We start from the raw sequence: 17,719 nt of genomic DNA, 5'->3' as shown, positions 1-17,719 counted from the left end.
AAAAAAGTATATATTTTGGAAGAACTCACTACATAAAGTGACAGAATTCCAAAATCAAATTGCATGAAAATATACATCGCAATTTCTTTGTACAATAGGTGAGAAAATCTCTAGTATTGAAGAATAGAGACAAAGAAATATGAAGGACTAGGGAGAAGGATATGAGGGCAAATAGCATTCCTAATAGCAAACCAGGAAGTAGGAACCTCGTCGTGGTGCATGCTTTATTTATCCAAACTTAACATTAATCAACTGAAGGGCAAAAATAAAACCAAATCAGAATTTTGTATTATTTGGGGTAAATTTCAGTAAGTTGAATTTAGAATCCACTTTTTTTTCTTTTTTAAGTTCTTGAGATAATGTCTAGGTTCAAGAGCTCTCAACAGCCAGAAAAATGTTATTGCTACATCCAATCCAAGAGATGGGTGCAACTAGAATACAAAAAGGGACAAAGCACCTGGTGATGACCACTCCTCTGAAGTCATCATTAAAAATCAAGTAATTGCTTATGAAGTATTTCAGTATTCGAACCAAATCATCTGAGAACTTTCTAGCAGATGGAAGAGATAAAAGCAAAGAGGACTGTCAAAACAAAGAAGATACAAAAGTTTAGTAAGTGACAAGGGTTAAAGGAAGCCTCAGTGGTTTAAAGGAAATTAAATGGAAACTTTTAATCCTAATTGCTTTTCATCTGACATGAAAAGACTTTAAGGAGTCTTTTTAAACTGATAAGAAACAATGAATAGAGAAAGAAAACCTGCTAAAATCTTTTTAGAATTTACACGATTCTTATTCTATTTACTATCAGAAAGCATTATTTGGTACAAGGTGTATTTGTGGATGTACATGAACAGCATACATATTATCCGGATCATGTTGTGCTATGTACACATCTTTACAATTCTTCCTGAAGGTTAAAACAGTTCATTAGAATTCAAAATGCGTAATCATCTGTAAGCTGGCGCTTGTTAGGCTCTTGTCAACATTGATAACTGGCATGTTTTCTTGCAGCCCAGTTCCAGCCAGGGTTTTGCCAACTTGTTACAACGGAAGTCCAGCAATACAGGTGGGTAGAGTGCAGGAAAAACAGTGCCCTGTTTCTCAATTGAAGACCCTGAAATAAGTGAAATTACCAGCTGCTGAATAAATGTCACTCAAAAGCAGTCTCTTGGCTTTTTCTTGCACAGAGTGCAACTTTCCTTTTAAATTCTCCATTTCTGTCTTCCCTCCATTCTTTCGCAGGTGACTCTCCATTAGGGTCTGCCATCATGGAAATGACACTAATCATGGTGGTTCCCACAGTGTGGATAGGAAGCCAGCGTTCCTCTGGCTTTTCATAACCATATTTATCCTCCCCAGGCTCATGAAGAATAGAAATGCAAACGTCACCATTTTTATCAACATTTGGATGCCAGATTTCTGTAATGATTTCACTTTAGGAGGCTGGAGGGGATAATCTTTTGGGAAGTGAGATGAGCCTTAAGAACACCACCTTCATAAAGTGTGTCTGGAGGACCAACAATAAGGACTTCCCATCGATAGAGCCCGTAGTCACCTATTAAACCTGCTGGAAAGTCTTCCACGGGGTTTTTGTTGAGTTCGCCACGTGGGGCCCAGATGCTCCTGCTGCCCAGGGTCTGGCGGCCTCCACCACACCTGATCCCCAGGACCATGCTGCCTGGTTTCTTTCAGCTAAGGCAAACATCAGGGATGTGTTTTTGTGACAATTTGTAATTCTCTTGAGATAGTTAGACCTTAAGGAGGCACCCACCCCCATAGAGGGCTATCCCACTCCAGTCGGACAAGGCCAGTGGTCTTCTTCTCAAGAAAGTGTAGGTCACTTTTCCAAACAAAGGATGTTAGCTTGTGTGATTTTACATCTCTTTGCCCTGGGACAGGAGAGCTTACAGGTCTAAGTCATGGCCTCTTCCTCAAAGGGCTGCTGTCCATGGGGAAAATAAGGTGCATTCACCCCAAACAATGGCAAACTAATGCAAGACAGTGCATCACCCAGGGCAAAGCTCTGTGCTGACAACAGGTAAGAAGGGGTTTAAAGAATAAATGTGTATAGGAAGGGAGTTTTTTTTAGAATAGCTAGAATGCACTGATAAAAACATTGTCCAAAAACAAAACAGCTAAAAATGGGAAGATTGTAGTGAAACCCGGTAAGATGAATGCAGTTTGGTCAGGCAGAGGTGGAGAGGAAGGAATTTCAAAGCAGGCCCCGTACCTCCTCACAGGACAGGGTCTAGCTGAGTAAATGAGTGTGTTCCTTATGATTGGCGTCTGTGCCAGACATTCCTCAGAGCTGGAGATACAGCGATTGACAAAACAGATAAAACTCCTGAGGGCACCAGGCTCACATTTCACTGGATTGATAACCAGAAAAGCAATTAAGAGGTATGTCTGCCCAGGTAGCCAGCCCGCGTCTCAGTCCTGTGACCTGTGCTTCTGCCACATGGCAGCCTGGAGCGTGGCAAACCCTGCCTGCACGGGAGCCATCTTGTGCCTCTTATCACACATTTCAGTGACTTGCCTTCTTCACTTAGAATTTCTACTTACCCTCCTTAGGTCCTTACCACAGATCCCAGGAGAAGGGAATTCAGACTCATAGCACCGAGTAGGAGAGAAGAGTCTGAGTAGGGCTGTGTTTTAGCTTTCCATTGCTGTAACAAAATACCTGAGAAAGTAAACTTATAAGAAAGAAAGATTCATTTTGGTGCATGTTTTCAGAGATTTCAGTCCATGGCCCCGTTGCCTTTGGGCCTGTGGTGAGGCAGAACACCATGGGGGGAGCATGTGATGGGAAAGGCCGTTCACGTTATGATAGCCAGGAAGCAAAAGGGAGAGAAGGGAATATTCCCCTCACGGCACACCCAGTGACCTAACATCCTTTCACCAGGCCCACGACCTAAAGGTCCCACCACCTCCCAATGGCTGGCGACCAAGCCCTTAGCGTGTGGGGGTTTGGCAGACATCTAAGCTCCACACCACCGGGGTGCAAGCTGTAGTCTTCAATCCCCTCTTAACTAAACACAGATTACTTCCTATGGAGAAACTCAAAGCCTCTACCACCTTCCAGCCTCCAGGACCAACAAGGCAGCAGGGTGACGGTGGCTGTCGAAGCTACTCTGACACCTCTGTCCTTTACAGTCACCTCAAGGCCATAGCCCTTTTGCAGGACTTTCCCACCTCTCTCCTGGACTTGTGCCTGGCTTGCTCAGGCTGACCGTGATGCTCTCACTGAGACTCCTGCTCGGCACACAGTTCAGGTTGAAGCACCTTTTCCAGATACACTTCCTTCCCCCAAACAGAAAACATACGAGGTCGCCCTTCCTTCCAGGTAATGTTTTCGTACTAACCAGTAGCTCTAGATGAGCTGGTTAGGGAGGGTTCCAGATGACTCCGTCTTCATGTGTGAGAGCAGCAACACCTACACTTCCTGTCTCTGCCTCAGCCAGCCGTCGGCCCAGCAGAGGGCCTCTCCAGCCCTGTCCCCTCAAGTCACAGGAAACTCCAACAAGACGTCTGATCAGCAATCTGATGACCACTAGAAGGGCCCCAAGTTCCTGCCTCGAAAAGCAGGAATTGAAATGTTGGTTCATTCGCTCTTCACCCAGCATCTTTTTCCTGGGTTCTGGAGATAAAACTGTGAAAAAAAAAAAAAGGCCTTTTAAAAGCCTGTAATAGCCTATAATACTACCAGAGCTGCCTAATGTCTCTCTCTATATATCCCCGGCCTGCCTCTCCAACCATTTCCCATACTTCTTTTTAAAACAAAATCTAATTGGATCGTATCCTTCTCAAAACCTTCAATAGCATCCCAATGTCCTTAGGAAATATTCCAGACTTTGGAACGGCTCACGAATGGCCCCCTGAAATGACTCTCAGCCCCCTCCCATGTCATGTCATGCTGTGCTTCTGGACCACCCTGGGACAGTGCCTTCTCTCTCTTTGATTTATTCCTCTGCCTTCACCTCGGCTCAGCCAGGTCTCTATTGGCCAACACTCACGGAGCCCTGTGGATGTCACCCTCAATATTGGAGGACAGAGGAACATAGTAACCTCGGAGACCTACTTCCTCCCTACAAATGCATGACTCTCACTGTGGATGGCCTGCCATCATATCTGCAGACCCTTCATGCCTGCTCTCAACTGTGCAGTCCTGAGAACTTCAGAGATTAAGTGTGTTCAACTACTGCTGTTTGTAAGTTGTCCCCAACAAGTCCTAGCATATGTCTGGACCACACAAAGAACACGGTGCGTGCATGCAACTCTGCTCCACAGTATTCCCAAGCACTTGTTTAAATCTTCCCGCCCCAAGTGGCTCTAACCTCCATCAGCTCCGGGGACTTGGACTTGCTCACTGCAGTCCCCAGCACAGAGTCTGGCATTTAATGAGAATCAGTCAGTGTCTCCCAAATGAAGAATCCTCCTGCAACAACTTCAGAGACACTCTAGAACAGCACGTTCTACCACAGTTGTTCTTGTGTCTTTTCCTGCGGCTAGACTAAGTTCTGGAAGGGCCCAGCGATTTACCCTTATTTTCAATTCTACACACCCGATGCAGTACTTGGAACACCCCTGCTCAGTAAATGTGGAGCAGGGAGTGAAGGAATGGACTCACTCGAGGCTTCCCCCCTCCCTCCCAGGCCTCCTCTACAAAATGAGGGGAAAGGAGAGGACCTCCTCCATGGCTTTCACCTCTACCGCGACCAAAGTCACATTTGCTCGAATAGAAGAACAGCCCCAAGAAGAGAGTTGGGGCCCCTGACTGGAGTGTCTTTTCAAAAAATTTAAAGTCATATTCTAAAGGTAAAGTGCATAAGGCTTTGAGCAAGTGGTTCAGGAAACACTAACAAAACCACGGTTCCTAGATGCAGTTTTTAACCACTTGGCATTGTTAACAAGGCCAGCTAAGAAAGTGGTTTTCAAACTATGTTCCATAGAGTCTCTCTGGTGGGGAGAAATTAAGTAGAGGTTTCCTAAAAGGTTATGTTTAAACACAGGTTTCTGCAGCCATGATCAATACATAGATAAATAGATAGAAGATGATAGTCTTTTTAAAAATCAACCATTGTTCTGAAATAGTAGTGAGTCTGTGCACTTTTCCCTGCCAGACACCATATTTCACAGTATTACAATGCCACTGATAGATTGTAGGACTCATAATATTTTTTCCATAATTTGTTGCTTCTCATATTTTCATTTAATTTTTTAATTGAAAAAAACACTTTGAATGTTTTTGTTGTCCGGGTTTGTGAGTGCCCTAAGAGGTTACTTGAGCTAACCAGACGCAGAAGCAGGAGCCAGTCTAATGGGCCCTACAGGAGGCTGTGTATGTCTATCTCCTGATGACGGTGTGGAGGCCACATCTGCTCATCTTCGAATTCCTGTGGTATCTAGTAGAGAACTCAATAACTAGGAGTTCTTAGTAAAAAATCATGAGACAGCCAGGCATGGTGGCACACACATATAATCCCAACAGCAAGACGCTAAGCAACTCAGTGAGATCCTGTCTCTAAATAAAATACAAATTAGGGTTGGGGTGTGGCTCAGTGATCCAGTGCCCCTGAGTTTAATCCCTGGTAGAAAAAAAAAAGAAAGAAAAGAAAGAAAGAAAAAAGAAACAATTCGCCTGACCAAAGTGATAGGTGGCTTTCAGCAGAAATTGTGGAACCAAAACAAGAGGGTATTGTTTTACAGAGAGGGTGTTGTTGGAGAAAACACGCTTAAGTCCCAGGTATCCACACAGCATGGGGAACTCACTCTGCTTGACATACAGGCCCAGGATTCCTGCGCTGCCATGGCCCTGGGCCTGGCCGAAGGGAAGGAGACCTCAGACGTGGCCGGGCCTTAGCTCATGGGTCTGCACAGCACCCCAGTGAGGCCTCTGTCACCCTCGTTCACCTGGGGAGCCACAGACATAGGGAAGCGAAGTTCTTGCACCCGCCTGCTCCCTTCTGCAGGCCCTCCACTCACCCCCTTGGGCTGGAATTCACCAAGAGCTGTGCCCTCCCTGTCAGGAAGGGCGGAGGAGGCTTTATATTTGTGGGAATTCCAGCCAGTGGCCAGCAGTGTCCAGGACAGCTGGAGGACATGCAGGAGTGGCCATCCTTGGAGCCACGGCTTGGTCCTTGGATGCCCGCTGTGGCTGCTTAGCGGGAGGGCGTGCTGGGCCAGGGAGAACCGTGGGCTCCGTCGGGCCCTCCCTCCTCCCCCTTGGGCCTGTGCGTCCACCGCACTCCTTTCCAAGCCCCCGCCTCATCTCAGGATGCGTCCTCTAGGCCCATCTGTAGCAGCTGGCCCAGACCTTGTTCCCTCCCTCCCCAGGGTCCCGTCCTGAGCACCTTGCTGGGTCCCCTGGGTGGAGGACAGGCCGGCAGCACCAGTGAAGCCTAATGCTGAGACCAAGCTGAGGATAAGGGAAGCGGCAGCCGTGCTGGTGTGCGCCTGTGTGTGCACACCCAGGCACACTCAGAGAGTGTGTTCACGTGGGCACAGGTGTCTTGTGTGCATGCGTGTGGGTCTGTATGCTGTTACTCTGGGGCTGATCTTCAAGCTCTCCCCTCAGCCTTCCGAACTCCCTCCCCGCTCTGTCAAGGATCTGCTCAGCCCCTGCTCCGAGATGCACGTGACCATTCCCCCTCCACACCAGGCCCCCTCCTCTTGTCCTGCTTATGTTGTCCACACACTTTTCCCTGCCCGACACCATATTTCACATACACGCGCGCACGCAGGGTTTGTGGGTTCGTCCACCCCATCTCTCCCTTTATGTTCATCTTAGGCTCTTGCTAAGTTGCCGAGGGGCTGGCCTCAAACTTGCCTGCCTCAGCCTCCTGAGTTGCTGGGATCACAGACATGCACCATTGCTTATCTCTTAACATAGCCAAAGTGATAGTTGTTGAAAATCATCGCCTTTAGGATTTGCAGATCATTTCACCCAGTTTAGATATCCATGGTTCCCCGTTCATTCGCCCATTCGTTCAGAGGCACTGACTGGTTGCCCCTCCTGGCTGCGGGATCAGGAGGAGGTCCCCACGGCCATTCCTTACTCCTCTCTGGTGTGCGCCTGGAGTTTGCCGATGTGAGGGACTCTTGAGAGACGTGGAGAGCGTTAGTGAAGTGAGCGGAGGTTTCTCAGCCTCCCTTGTGGGCTTGGCCTCCCCACGCAGGCTGTAGGTCCCTGAAGGGGTGACTTCTGGGATGCAGGGCCGCAGTCCTGAGGACAGCCCTCCAGGCCTCCCCTTTGCACCAGCTCAGCTTCCTGGCCACAACCCCAGGGCCTCTGCTCTGCTTCCTCTCACAGGGTCTGAGCACCACAGAATGAACAGGGCCCTTCCTCCTGAGCCTTCCTTGTATCAGATAAGATGAACATAAAGGGAGAGATGGGGGCAACTTAGCAAGAGCCTGTCAAAAGGGCTGGGCTGCACAGCTCCGTAGCACACAGCATATTCGTGTAAACACGAGGGCACTGTTACCAGCTCACACAGCCTCCTAAGCAGCACAGCCCATGTAAATACATGTGACTGTCATCCATTTTATTTGTGAAACTTGGTTGTTGTGCTTAGCTTCTGAAGGAGGGCAGAGCATTGTGCACAGAGCCTCCACCTGTCCTTATCTCCCTCTGTGGTGGGCAGGCCTTTGTTTGCCCTCAGGGCCATCTGTAGGTTCATCTCCATTCCTCTCTAAAACCCACAGGCACAGCCAGGCACAGGGCAGAGGCTCGGCAGCTGTTTGCCAAATGAGTAAAAGGAAAGAGATCTGTGCAGCCGGCTCCATTATCATCATTGTGATAAGATCAAGCCTACGAGAAATCCCATTGTTCTGCCCAGTGACACACTGAGGACATTCTGCCAGAACCGAGGCACAGGTGGCAGCTTACGAGGTCGAGACACCCATTGAAATGGGGTCATAAAGTGTATCAAACCAAAATGCACAACCTGCCTTCTCTCCCAGGCTTCTCAACCTCTGCTCTATTGACACTTTGGGCAGAGAATTCTTGGTCACAGGAGGCTGTCCTGCATCCGAGTGTGACTAGCAGCATCCCTGAGCCCCACCCAACAGAAGCCAGTGCATCTCCCCACCAGTAAGGCAGCCAACGTCTCCAGACACTGCCAGGTGCTCCCTGGGAGGCAGCACTGATCCCAGCTAACAGCACTGTTCTGACTCAGTGCAAGAAGCTGGGGTGGGGGCAGACTGGGAGGGGAGAGAGTCAAAAGGTACAAAATTTCAGTTCGGGGGACAGGGCTCAGGAGATCTATGGTGCAATGTGGTGACAGAGTTACTAACAATGTGTTATGTGCTTGAAAATTGCTTAAAGAGTAGATTTCAAGTGCTCTCATCATGAAACAATGGTAAGGATCTGAGTTAATGAACCTGCTGATTAGCTCGAGTTCACCATCTCACCAGGTACACCTATTTCAAAATGCCATGCAGCATCCTAAGTGTATAAGATTACTTGTCAATTTAAGAAATAAGATTTTAAGAATAGTTCAGTTAAATCTGCTACAAACAAGATTTTTAATGCTCATTAAGCAGGATATATTGGATAGCAACTTTCCGTTTCCCAGAGCACGGTCTTAGCCCCACTCATTGAGCACTTAGAGCACCCTGTAAACTATTCTGAGGGTTTTTTGTGCGTTAACTCATTACTCTGTCCTCCACCACATAACCTCAGCCCTGTCACTACTTCTCTTCAGAGTGAAGAGCCTGAGGACAAACAGTCCCTGGGAAGTGGACCAGCAAGCCGAGGAGGGCCACCTTGCACAGGCCACGCATGGAGCACTGTGTTAGATGAGATACCCAGTCTAAGTCGTCATGATCCACGTACTTTACATTTATGACCAACTTAGAGCTCATTGATCACTTGGGGACATGTGCGTATATTGATTTTAGAAGGGACGGGGTGGGTACTTTGGAGTCACAAGCCTCAGCTCAGGGGACATTGCTGGGAGCCCAGTGTGGGCCATACTGTGTACAGGTAGGAGGAATCCAAAGTTGTCTCAGATGAAGCCCCACCTTCAAGGAGGCTGAGGGGCTGGAAGGGACTTAGTGTCCCTCCAGCAGCACCACTTAACAGCATTCAGTCCTCATGCAGCTTACCCAGTAGGTGCTCTTCTTGCCACCATTTCACACACGCTAGGCTGGGTGCTAGGGAGTAAGTGACCGGCCCAAAGCCACCAAGTTCCTCGGGGCAAGTAACAGGGACTTCAGCCCCCACGTCTGGAGGCCCACTCTGCTGAACAGAGCTGCCACACCCCATGCCCCAAGTCAGGATGGGTAGCGGTTCCAGGATGCTTGACACTCTCTGTCCTGAATCCTAGATGCAAATGCAGAGTGGGTAAAGACGCAGGAATGACTCCGGTGCCAACCCATCTCTTGATAAACGAGCCCAGGAAAGGACTTGGTGCCTTGGCCCTCGTTAGAGACTGGAGCCTAGTCCTCTAGCATGGCTGTGAGTGCGCAGCAGCACGTGCCACTTGCATAGGCAGCACAGGTGTCACCATGACTAGAAAGCCTGGCCCACAGCCAGCGTGTTTGCTGCAAAGACTTTCCAAGCTCCCAGGGACCCTGGCCCCGCACCCAGCCTGGCCTGCTGAGGCCAGCAGGCAGGGCACAGCCCACTGGGGTGGGGCTGGCTTGAGGAAGTGCAGAGGACTTGGGGGAGACCGTGCACCCCCTTTTCCTGCTACAAGAGCTGTTTCATTGCCATTCTGAAATGCTCCACCTCAATATTCAAAAAACAAAACCCATTTTGATTCTGAACACGCATCGTGGAAGTGATAAACCTGAGGCTCTCCTCGCTCTCTCCCGAAATAGAACCTTCTCCTTGAGGGGCCAATACCAGTTCCTTTTTTCCACCTGGACACGTAGTCTCAGCATTTTCCAACTGTGACTCCCCAGAGCATGAACCTCCAGCTTGAACCCGAGACCTGTAGTTTCTAAGTCTGTAGGTGGAGGCTGGACAGGATTCTGTGCAGATTGGGGCAAGGCCTGCCTCCTGCCTGCTCGCGATGCTCGGCTCAGAGGACCTGTCCTGGCCAAGGCCTGGCCTGCACTCAGCCTTCATGTCGACAGCCTGACTGAGCTCCAGGAGCAGCATTTCAGACACAAAGGCCACCACTTCCCCCTGTGAGGGTCCTTCTCCCCCCACCCCCTTCCTACCCTGCTACTCATCACCTTTTCCTCCTCTCCTCCCCACACTCGTGGAAATACCCTGGGGCCAAAAGCCAGAGATGCAGCATCCACACTGCAGAACCGTGAGGCCTCAGGCAAATCAGTCCACACTGCTGAACTGTTTCCCCATCTGTCAATGGAGAAGTGGGGCCCTGGATCACCTTCAGTGGCCACAGGAGAGCTTGGACCTACCGAGCTTACACAGGCTGAGCAAACAAGCCGGGCTGGTGGCCACACAGACGGCTGCTAGAGGGCACTGCTCAAGAAACAAGGGGCACTTGTGGATGATTTTTCCAAGCTGCAGTCAGCGAAGCATCTTGCTCATCGCTGGAAGACTACACCTAGCAGGAGACCTGGCACAGACCCCCACAACCAGCTCCTCACCCTATGAGTGCACGAGTAAGACTGGGACCGGTGAAGACAGGTGCCTCTGAAGTCACAAGTAGCTGCCAAGCTTTGGTTTTGTGCCAACTATCATCACAGGTTTAGTTTGTAAGAAATCCAAAGAATACCTCACCTTTCTGTTCCAGGACAAAGGTAATAAGAAAGGAGTTCCTATAATCCAAAGCCGAAGAGAAGTTCAAAATACAATAAAGATTCAAAAGGAGGAAAATGTCACGTCCGTGGGGAGTCAGGAAGGTTCACAGACCTTGACAGACAGAGTTTCACCTGAGAGATGAGGACAGGGCCTCCAGGCAGAGTGCCCAAAGGTGGAAAGACAGGGAGGCAGCAGTGGGACCATGCCAGGAGGGGTTTGAGATTTCCTCCAGAACAGCAAAGAGTTTTCCAGGCTCTGGTTGGTTGACTGATGCCTTTTCCAGGAAGAGCCAGTCATCACGTACAGTTCCAATTCATAATTCCCAACCAAACACAGCTTACAACCACCTGGTGCAAACACTTTCCCACTGGAGGCAGTCACTCACCTCTGAAACCAACGTGTCACTGGGCATTAAGTGGGATTAACAGTACCCAGCTCACAGAGTAGTTTTGGGAATTGACTGTGGCAATAGCTGTTCAAGTGTTTGGCTTGGAGAATGGTCTCTTTACCTGAAGATGACAACAATCTTCTCCAGTAGAGACTTTTTTGCAATATAGACACACCTGCAACGAGGAAGTACATTCCAGAATTATCTAGCTGAAGACAACTCCACGTCACAGGTTAGAAATTTCAGGGGTGAAAAACAGTAGCTTGCCAGAGCTATAAGGCCTGTCCTCAAAGCTGAGCCAAGAGCCCAGGTCTCCTGACCCCAGGCATCCTCTCTCCTGCCAGAAGGTGACTAAATGTATCTGAAATAGACATTTCATCTCTGCAGCAGATGTTAGCCCTTCTTGCTATGCCCCAATGTTCCTGCAGTCCTAGGCCACAGGACTGACTCTGGGGACCCTAACAAGTCAGAGTTGGCCACTCGCCCCAAACAACAAATAGAAAAGTAATGTAACATGCAGGAAAGAAATTTCAACCAATAAAGGCCTGTTGGGAGGGCAGAGTGAAATCAAGCATCTCAGTTATTTCTCCAGGGTGTTGACATGAGCTCTAGGTTTAAACAGAGGAAGAACTGGGGCTTGGGGTGAGAGATATCCATAATCAAATTATCTTGGCCAGGTTGTGGGTCTGCCGATCACTATCTCATTGCGGGTTCTGCCAGGTGCCCCTGAGGATGTCCTCATGTGGCTGCAGGGTAGTCTCTGTTTGCTGCTCAGGATATTCATCTATCAGGCCTGTGATCCTGGAAGAGGGCAATTTGGTTCCCATGGGAAGATGCTACTACTAAGGAGCCATCTATTCATGGGACTATCTGCCACTTTTGGGGGGAGTCCCAGAATGGGTGATCTGCCTGCAAGACTCCACTGTTCCCTGAAGGTATAAGGCAATGACTGGAGACTTTTAGGTGCCACTTTAGGGTCTGGAGTGACACTTTTAAAAGCTGGTGTTAGGCATCCCTGAAAACAATGAGACTATCTCAGTTACTCTTATCTTGGTGTTCTCAGGTCTTGAAAGGGGATGAAATTTGGAAAATTTAGGGCTAATACACCTTGTATTACCAGTTTTCACATGAACAATTTTAAATGGTTAACATGCTCTGTGCTGAGTTAGCTAGAATCTGAAGACAGAAACAAGTTGAAGGCAGAGATGCCAAGCTTTATTCTGCTTTTAGTTACCTACCAGACATCCACACCACCAGTGCTTTTAGCAAAGGCATCCTCTCTGAGTCCTGTGACATGGATCCCCCATCCTTAAGAGTTCTGGGCACAAAAGTTGGAGGTGATGTTCGCCAAGTCCTCAAGCTCCTTTGCTGCTGAATTGCCATAGAATAGGGAGAACACAGGCACAACCCTGGGGGGAGAAGGTCACGATGTGTGGACAGGACGTTGCCTGGTCTCTGGCAGTCATACGCCAACTCCCGCTCACCACCACCGAATGCACAACTAGTATGAGCTGTTGGGTGTCATTTGAGCGTCTATGTATCAATGTGGAGATTAGGAAATAAAGGCTCAGAGAAGTTGGACAGCGAGACCAAGAGCATGTAGCGGGGAACCTGTGGTCTCGGTTTCTGCAGTTCCTCCACTCCCCCTGCTCTCGTGAATGTGCACACCCCGCACCCACTGGAGTAAGTTCTGAGGTGCTAATGTCCGTGAGCGCTCTTCTGCCCCCCCCCATCCCATGGAACACTTTCTTGCCAATGTGCTTGTTCCCCCGTCAGCTTTCACACCCCCACTCTGCTCTGGTTGGGCCCTCCTGGTGACACGCTGACATTGCAGCCACTCAGGGATATTCTTTGGCCCTCTGGCTTTTTACTGTGCACCCTGGCTCTGGGGAGCTTCCTGCACCCCTTGACCCTCCTCAGGACTGGAGACTGTCCCCTCTGAGCCTCCGGCTTAGCCCTGAGCTCCAGATTTACATGGCCCTGCCCAGGTGGCCCGTGCACTTCTCAGGCTCCACCCAGCCAAGGTTCCACTTGTCCCTGGGAAACGGCAGCCTGGTCCACCTGGAAGACCCTCACCCACTCCTCTCCCTCTATCACCCTCCACACCAGAGGCAACTCTTTTATTCCTTCCACGATGGAGCTGTGCAAGCTTCCACCTCCCCCACTCAACCTCCAGCTGGCCTCCTGTGGTAGACGCAGGCAGTTACCTCCTACCTGGGCTCCCCACTTCTCCTGACATCTCTTCCAAATCAGTCTCCACAGTGCAACCAGGGATCTTTCCAAAACAGAGTGGGACTGTGTTACTCTCTTTCTTAAACCCTTGTCATAGCTGTCCAAGTGGATGACTGGATGAACCAAATGTGGTGTGTATGGTGAGTGAAACACAATTCAACCTTCAAAGGACAGAGACTCAGCTACATTCTGTGACACAGATAAACCCTCTAGACCTCATGCTAAGTGAAAGAAGCCAATCATAAAAGGACAAATACTGTACAATTTCATTCATAGGAGGCCCCTCATAGAGTCAGAAAGCAGACTAGAGGTTTCTAGGGGCTGGGGAAGGAGGAACAGGCAATTAGTGCTCAGTGGGCACAGAGCTTCAGTTTGGGAAGAGGAAAAATGATCTCAGATGGAGGGTGGAGGTGTTTGCACAGTAATGTGAACTATTTACTTAATGCCATTGAACAGTGCACCTAAAAATGGTTAGCATGGTGGATTTTTTGTTGTTATTTTGCCATAACATTAGGCAATGATTTCCCATCATCCCTGGAGGAAAGCCCCAAATCCTAGATAGGGCTTCTGAGGCCCTGCTGCCGAGGCCCCCATTTATTGCCTCTCTCCCCAGCGGCTCCTTTATCTTGCAGCTCTCACCAGGACCCCCTGAGTCTGCTCCTGCAATGGAGTGCCACTGGGGCTCTGCCCACTGCTTAAAACACACGGCCTCCTTCTCTGCACTCTCTGTGGCTGAACTGCTTCTGCTCATCTTCCAAACCTCAGCTCCAGAACCCCAATTCTGAGGGAACTTGCCTCACACAAGGGAGGTTGGTGGCTTTTGCCTGGTACAGATGCTGTGTGTGTTTGTCCTCCAAAGGATTAGCCCTCGAAAGTCGTCCAGTGTGCACCCTGTGCTAAGAATAGAGCTATGTCTGCTCTACTATGTGCAGGGCCAGCAGTGGCACTGACAAATGTCCCCAGCATGTTTGCTGGACAAACACAGTGGCAGCCTGGGCTTACATCCCAGAGGCCAAGTCTGCTCTCTACAGGACATTGACCCTCAGATGACAACATGCACTTGGGATACAGAGAAAAGCAGGCCAAGGGAAGGAGGGTGGAGTGGATCCATCCTGCTCATCCCAAAGAACCTACAGAATGTTGTAACCCAAAGAGTGATCACAGGGCAGCTTCCCACCACCAGCCTCTCCACCTACTCTGGACCCATGTAGGGTCAGGCCATTTGGCTCTTCCTTCCCACGAGATAATTTCCATCCTGAGTTCTACCCAATTCCAAAGAGGCTTGGGCATCAACCTGTGCTCACTCTTGGCCAATATCATCTTACCTCATGCCCAAAGTAGTCTTCCATTCTTCACGGGAGGAAGGAGACTCAAGAGGCTCAGCACCTGTGTGGACTCCCACTCAGCCTCCACAGCTCCCTCTGAACCCTGCTGCCTCCACAAAGCCTTTCCCAGTCAAGTGGCCTAATCCCTCCTCCCCCACGGCTCCCAGAGAGGCTTCTAGAGCCAGAGTTTGGTCCAGCCATGGCTGTGGCTAGCTGCTCCTTTCTACAATGCCCCACAACCCTATGAGCTCCTGAGGTCCCAACCCTTCTCTGCAACCCCCCAAATCTAGTCCAGACCTTTCATATGGAAGATACTCTTGACTGGCATTAGTTGAATAAATAGATCAAGGGCCAATAAGCCTGGCCACACGAGTCCATCTTTGTTCTGTGAAGATTGGTAAAAACTCACATGTTGCCCACTTGGAAAGTTGGTGATGAGATGAAGTGTTTCCTTAATTTAAGAATACCATGGAGTGCAAGATGCCCAGCTGGCTACGCATTTTGAGGGGGAGGATGGTGGGGAGCGAGAACACAGCAATCATTTACAGCAATCGTGAGACCCAACTTGACTTCAAAATGCTAACACTGAAAAAGTGTGCATTTTCCATCTTAGAAATGCACAAAGGCATGTGAAAGCACACAAGGACATTGCGACTGTTGTAGTCACTGGAGGAAAGTGCTGAAGGACGGGTGCTGGTCCCCTGCTGGGGCAATTCCTGCCCAAGGGCTGTTTTGTGCAGGTGCAGCAGAGGGTTCTGACGGCTGCCTGGGTGGAGACTGGGCCCTAAGAGACATAAAATTCCCCTTCTTCTTTTAAAAGGGAGGAAACCATGGATGTCGGATGGCCCATAACCTGTCCATGCCCAGGCTAAGTTCTACCCAAGCCCGGCTCAGGGTGGGCCTCCTCCCTCTTCATCCAGGGGCTTCCCATCAGACCCACAGGCTCCTGCCAGGGCTCCTGCTTGGGCCCTCCCCAGTGCTGATGACTATGGCTTCTGGTGTCACTGGCTTTTCTCATTTCTGGAAATCCGGTGAACAATCTGTGGGTAGGAAAGAGCTGGTTACGGCAAGAAGTAAGTAGGTTCTGGTGGAGCTGGGGGTCACACACACAACACTGGCTTTGCTGCCTGGAGGGCTCACAGGCCTTTTACTTCCCATCCAAAATAAACCAAATGAGTGTATCCCTTGAGCTTCTGAAAGGCTTCCAGTTGCCCTGGGTTTCAACAATGTCACCACTAAGAAACACTCAGAGGACTGGGCTGCAGCTTACTGGTAGAGTGTGTACTTGGCATGCACCAGGCCCTGGGTTCAATCCCCAGCATCCAAATATATGGAGGATAGATGGATAGATACATAGATAGATAATAGATACATACTTACATACATACACAGTCTCCCCAAAGAGGCCCCCTGGCAGGCATTGAGCAAAGGGCAATAATAGTTTAATGTGATTTACCAAAAAAAAAATGTGGATCCCCACAAACCAAAGGCTTGAAGGACCCTATGTGTGCTCAGGTCCGAGACCCCAACAAATAAAGACCAAGCTCAAAGGTGAAGAGTGACTTCAGGATTCTCTAGGTAGCACCATCCAACCCAGCCTGGGTGGAGCGACCCATCCCAGTGCCAGGACAGGTGAGTCACAGTCTGTTTACCTGGGAGCTCAGTGAAACCTCCCCTTGTCCCCTTTTCGGTTCATGTTGTGACTTTGAAGAGATCTGCTTCACTCCCCACCGTCATGTTTGGGACCTGTAGGATATCTGAGGATGTGGATGTGGGGATTCCTTTGGCTTTTCCTTGGCCGCAGAGAAGCGTCTTCAGAAGGCCTGACACAGGGGATGAGTGTGTGTAGCTCTTCAGGTTGAAGCAAGGTCACAGCTTTGGCTGGTGCTTGGCAGAACCCCTGAGTCCCCACAGAAAACAGAAACTCTGGGCAGCCCCTGGTTGGATACCTTCCAGCTCAGCTACTATGAGGCTGTGCCTCTGGTTGGCAGTGAGTGACAATTATGGGCGTAACCAACCATACAAAGTCGACACTCACACTTGGAGGGCCACTTCCCAGCAGGACTCTCTCTCCTTACAGCTACCTGCAGAGAACAGATGGATCCTGTTGTATAAATGCTACACTTTACCAGATATGTTTACATGCCAGTGAGGGACACTGTCCAACACTCTGTTCTGGTAAAGAAACTAGGGACTGTGACACACACTAGGGGGTACTAGGGAGAAGATGTGCAAGCTAAAACACCCATCCACCTCTTTGCTGTCTCTAAAGCTTACCCCATTAGGTAGAGGAAGAGGATGTGAGGGCAGAAAAGAGAGCGAGGCCACCAGTCAGAGCGTCCCTGAACTGGATCACTACCAACCTCAGGTTGCTTCAAAGTGCGTTGCATGCTTATGCAATTTGCTTCCGTGAGTCAATCAGAATGAACTATAGGAGTATATCATTTTCTGTTTTGTATTTCAGAAAGGATTTGAAATAGACTATTCAATGTCTCCGAATGGAATTTGTTTCTCAAGAAATCTTCGATGGCATTTGAAAGCACCAGGATTCTGGAGAGTCACAGCGCAAGTCTGGGCTATCTGCATCACATCTGTGGGGTACATGTTTAGCACACACTCCTGTATCTGAAGTATGGCCCAGAAACCAACCATGAATGCCAGGATTCCATCGCTGGCTGGCTCTGCATCCTTCTTCCTCGGGGTGACATCCCTTGGGCCACATGCCTATTCCTGGACCCATCGTTTGTGACTGGAGGAGGGAGAGCCATGATTGATGGGGCTGTGGCTGCACTGGGAAATCACCCTCAGGGAGATGGAGCCTATGGTGCCAGGGAGCCCCCATTAGACTCCCTTGATTGCAGACTAGCTTGAGTGTGGCAGTGAGAGGAGGGGACAACAGGGATCATGACAGAAGACCAAAGGTAACCACCCTCCACACTCTGAACACTAAGCTCTGAGAGGCAGGAGCAGCCTCTGCCTCATTCATAGCTGCATCCTCCAATCCCGACACTCACGTAAAAGTTTGCTAATAGAGAAACCTTCTCCGTAAGCTATTAT

At 49.5% G+C, this 17,719-nt stretch overlaps 1 pseudogene; it reads right to left on the bottom strand.

The window, feature by feature from the left end:
* Positions 1-805: 805 nt before the first annotated feature.
* On the bottom strand, positions 806-3,642 carry LOC124103948 (ubiquitin-conjugating enzyme E2 G1-like; annotated as a pseudogene).
* Positions 3,643-17,719: the final 14,077 nt, after the last annotated feature.

The sequence above is a fragment of the Marmota monax genome, unplaced genomic scaffold (assembly GCF_021218885.2).
Source record: "Marmota monax isolate L192 unplaced genomic scaffold, Marmota_monax_Labrador192_F-V1.1 WCK01_AAM20220418_F8-fsc00310, whole genome shotgun sequence".
NCBI classification, from domain to species: Eukaryota; Metazoa; Chordata; class Mammalia; order Rodentia; family Sciuridae; genus Marmota; species Marmota monax.
Note: the sequence above shows the minus strand (reverse complement) of the source record. Positions and strands in the feature narration are given on the sequence as shown.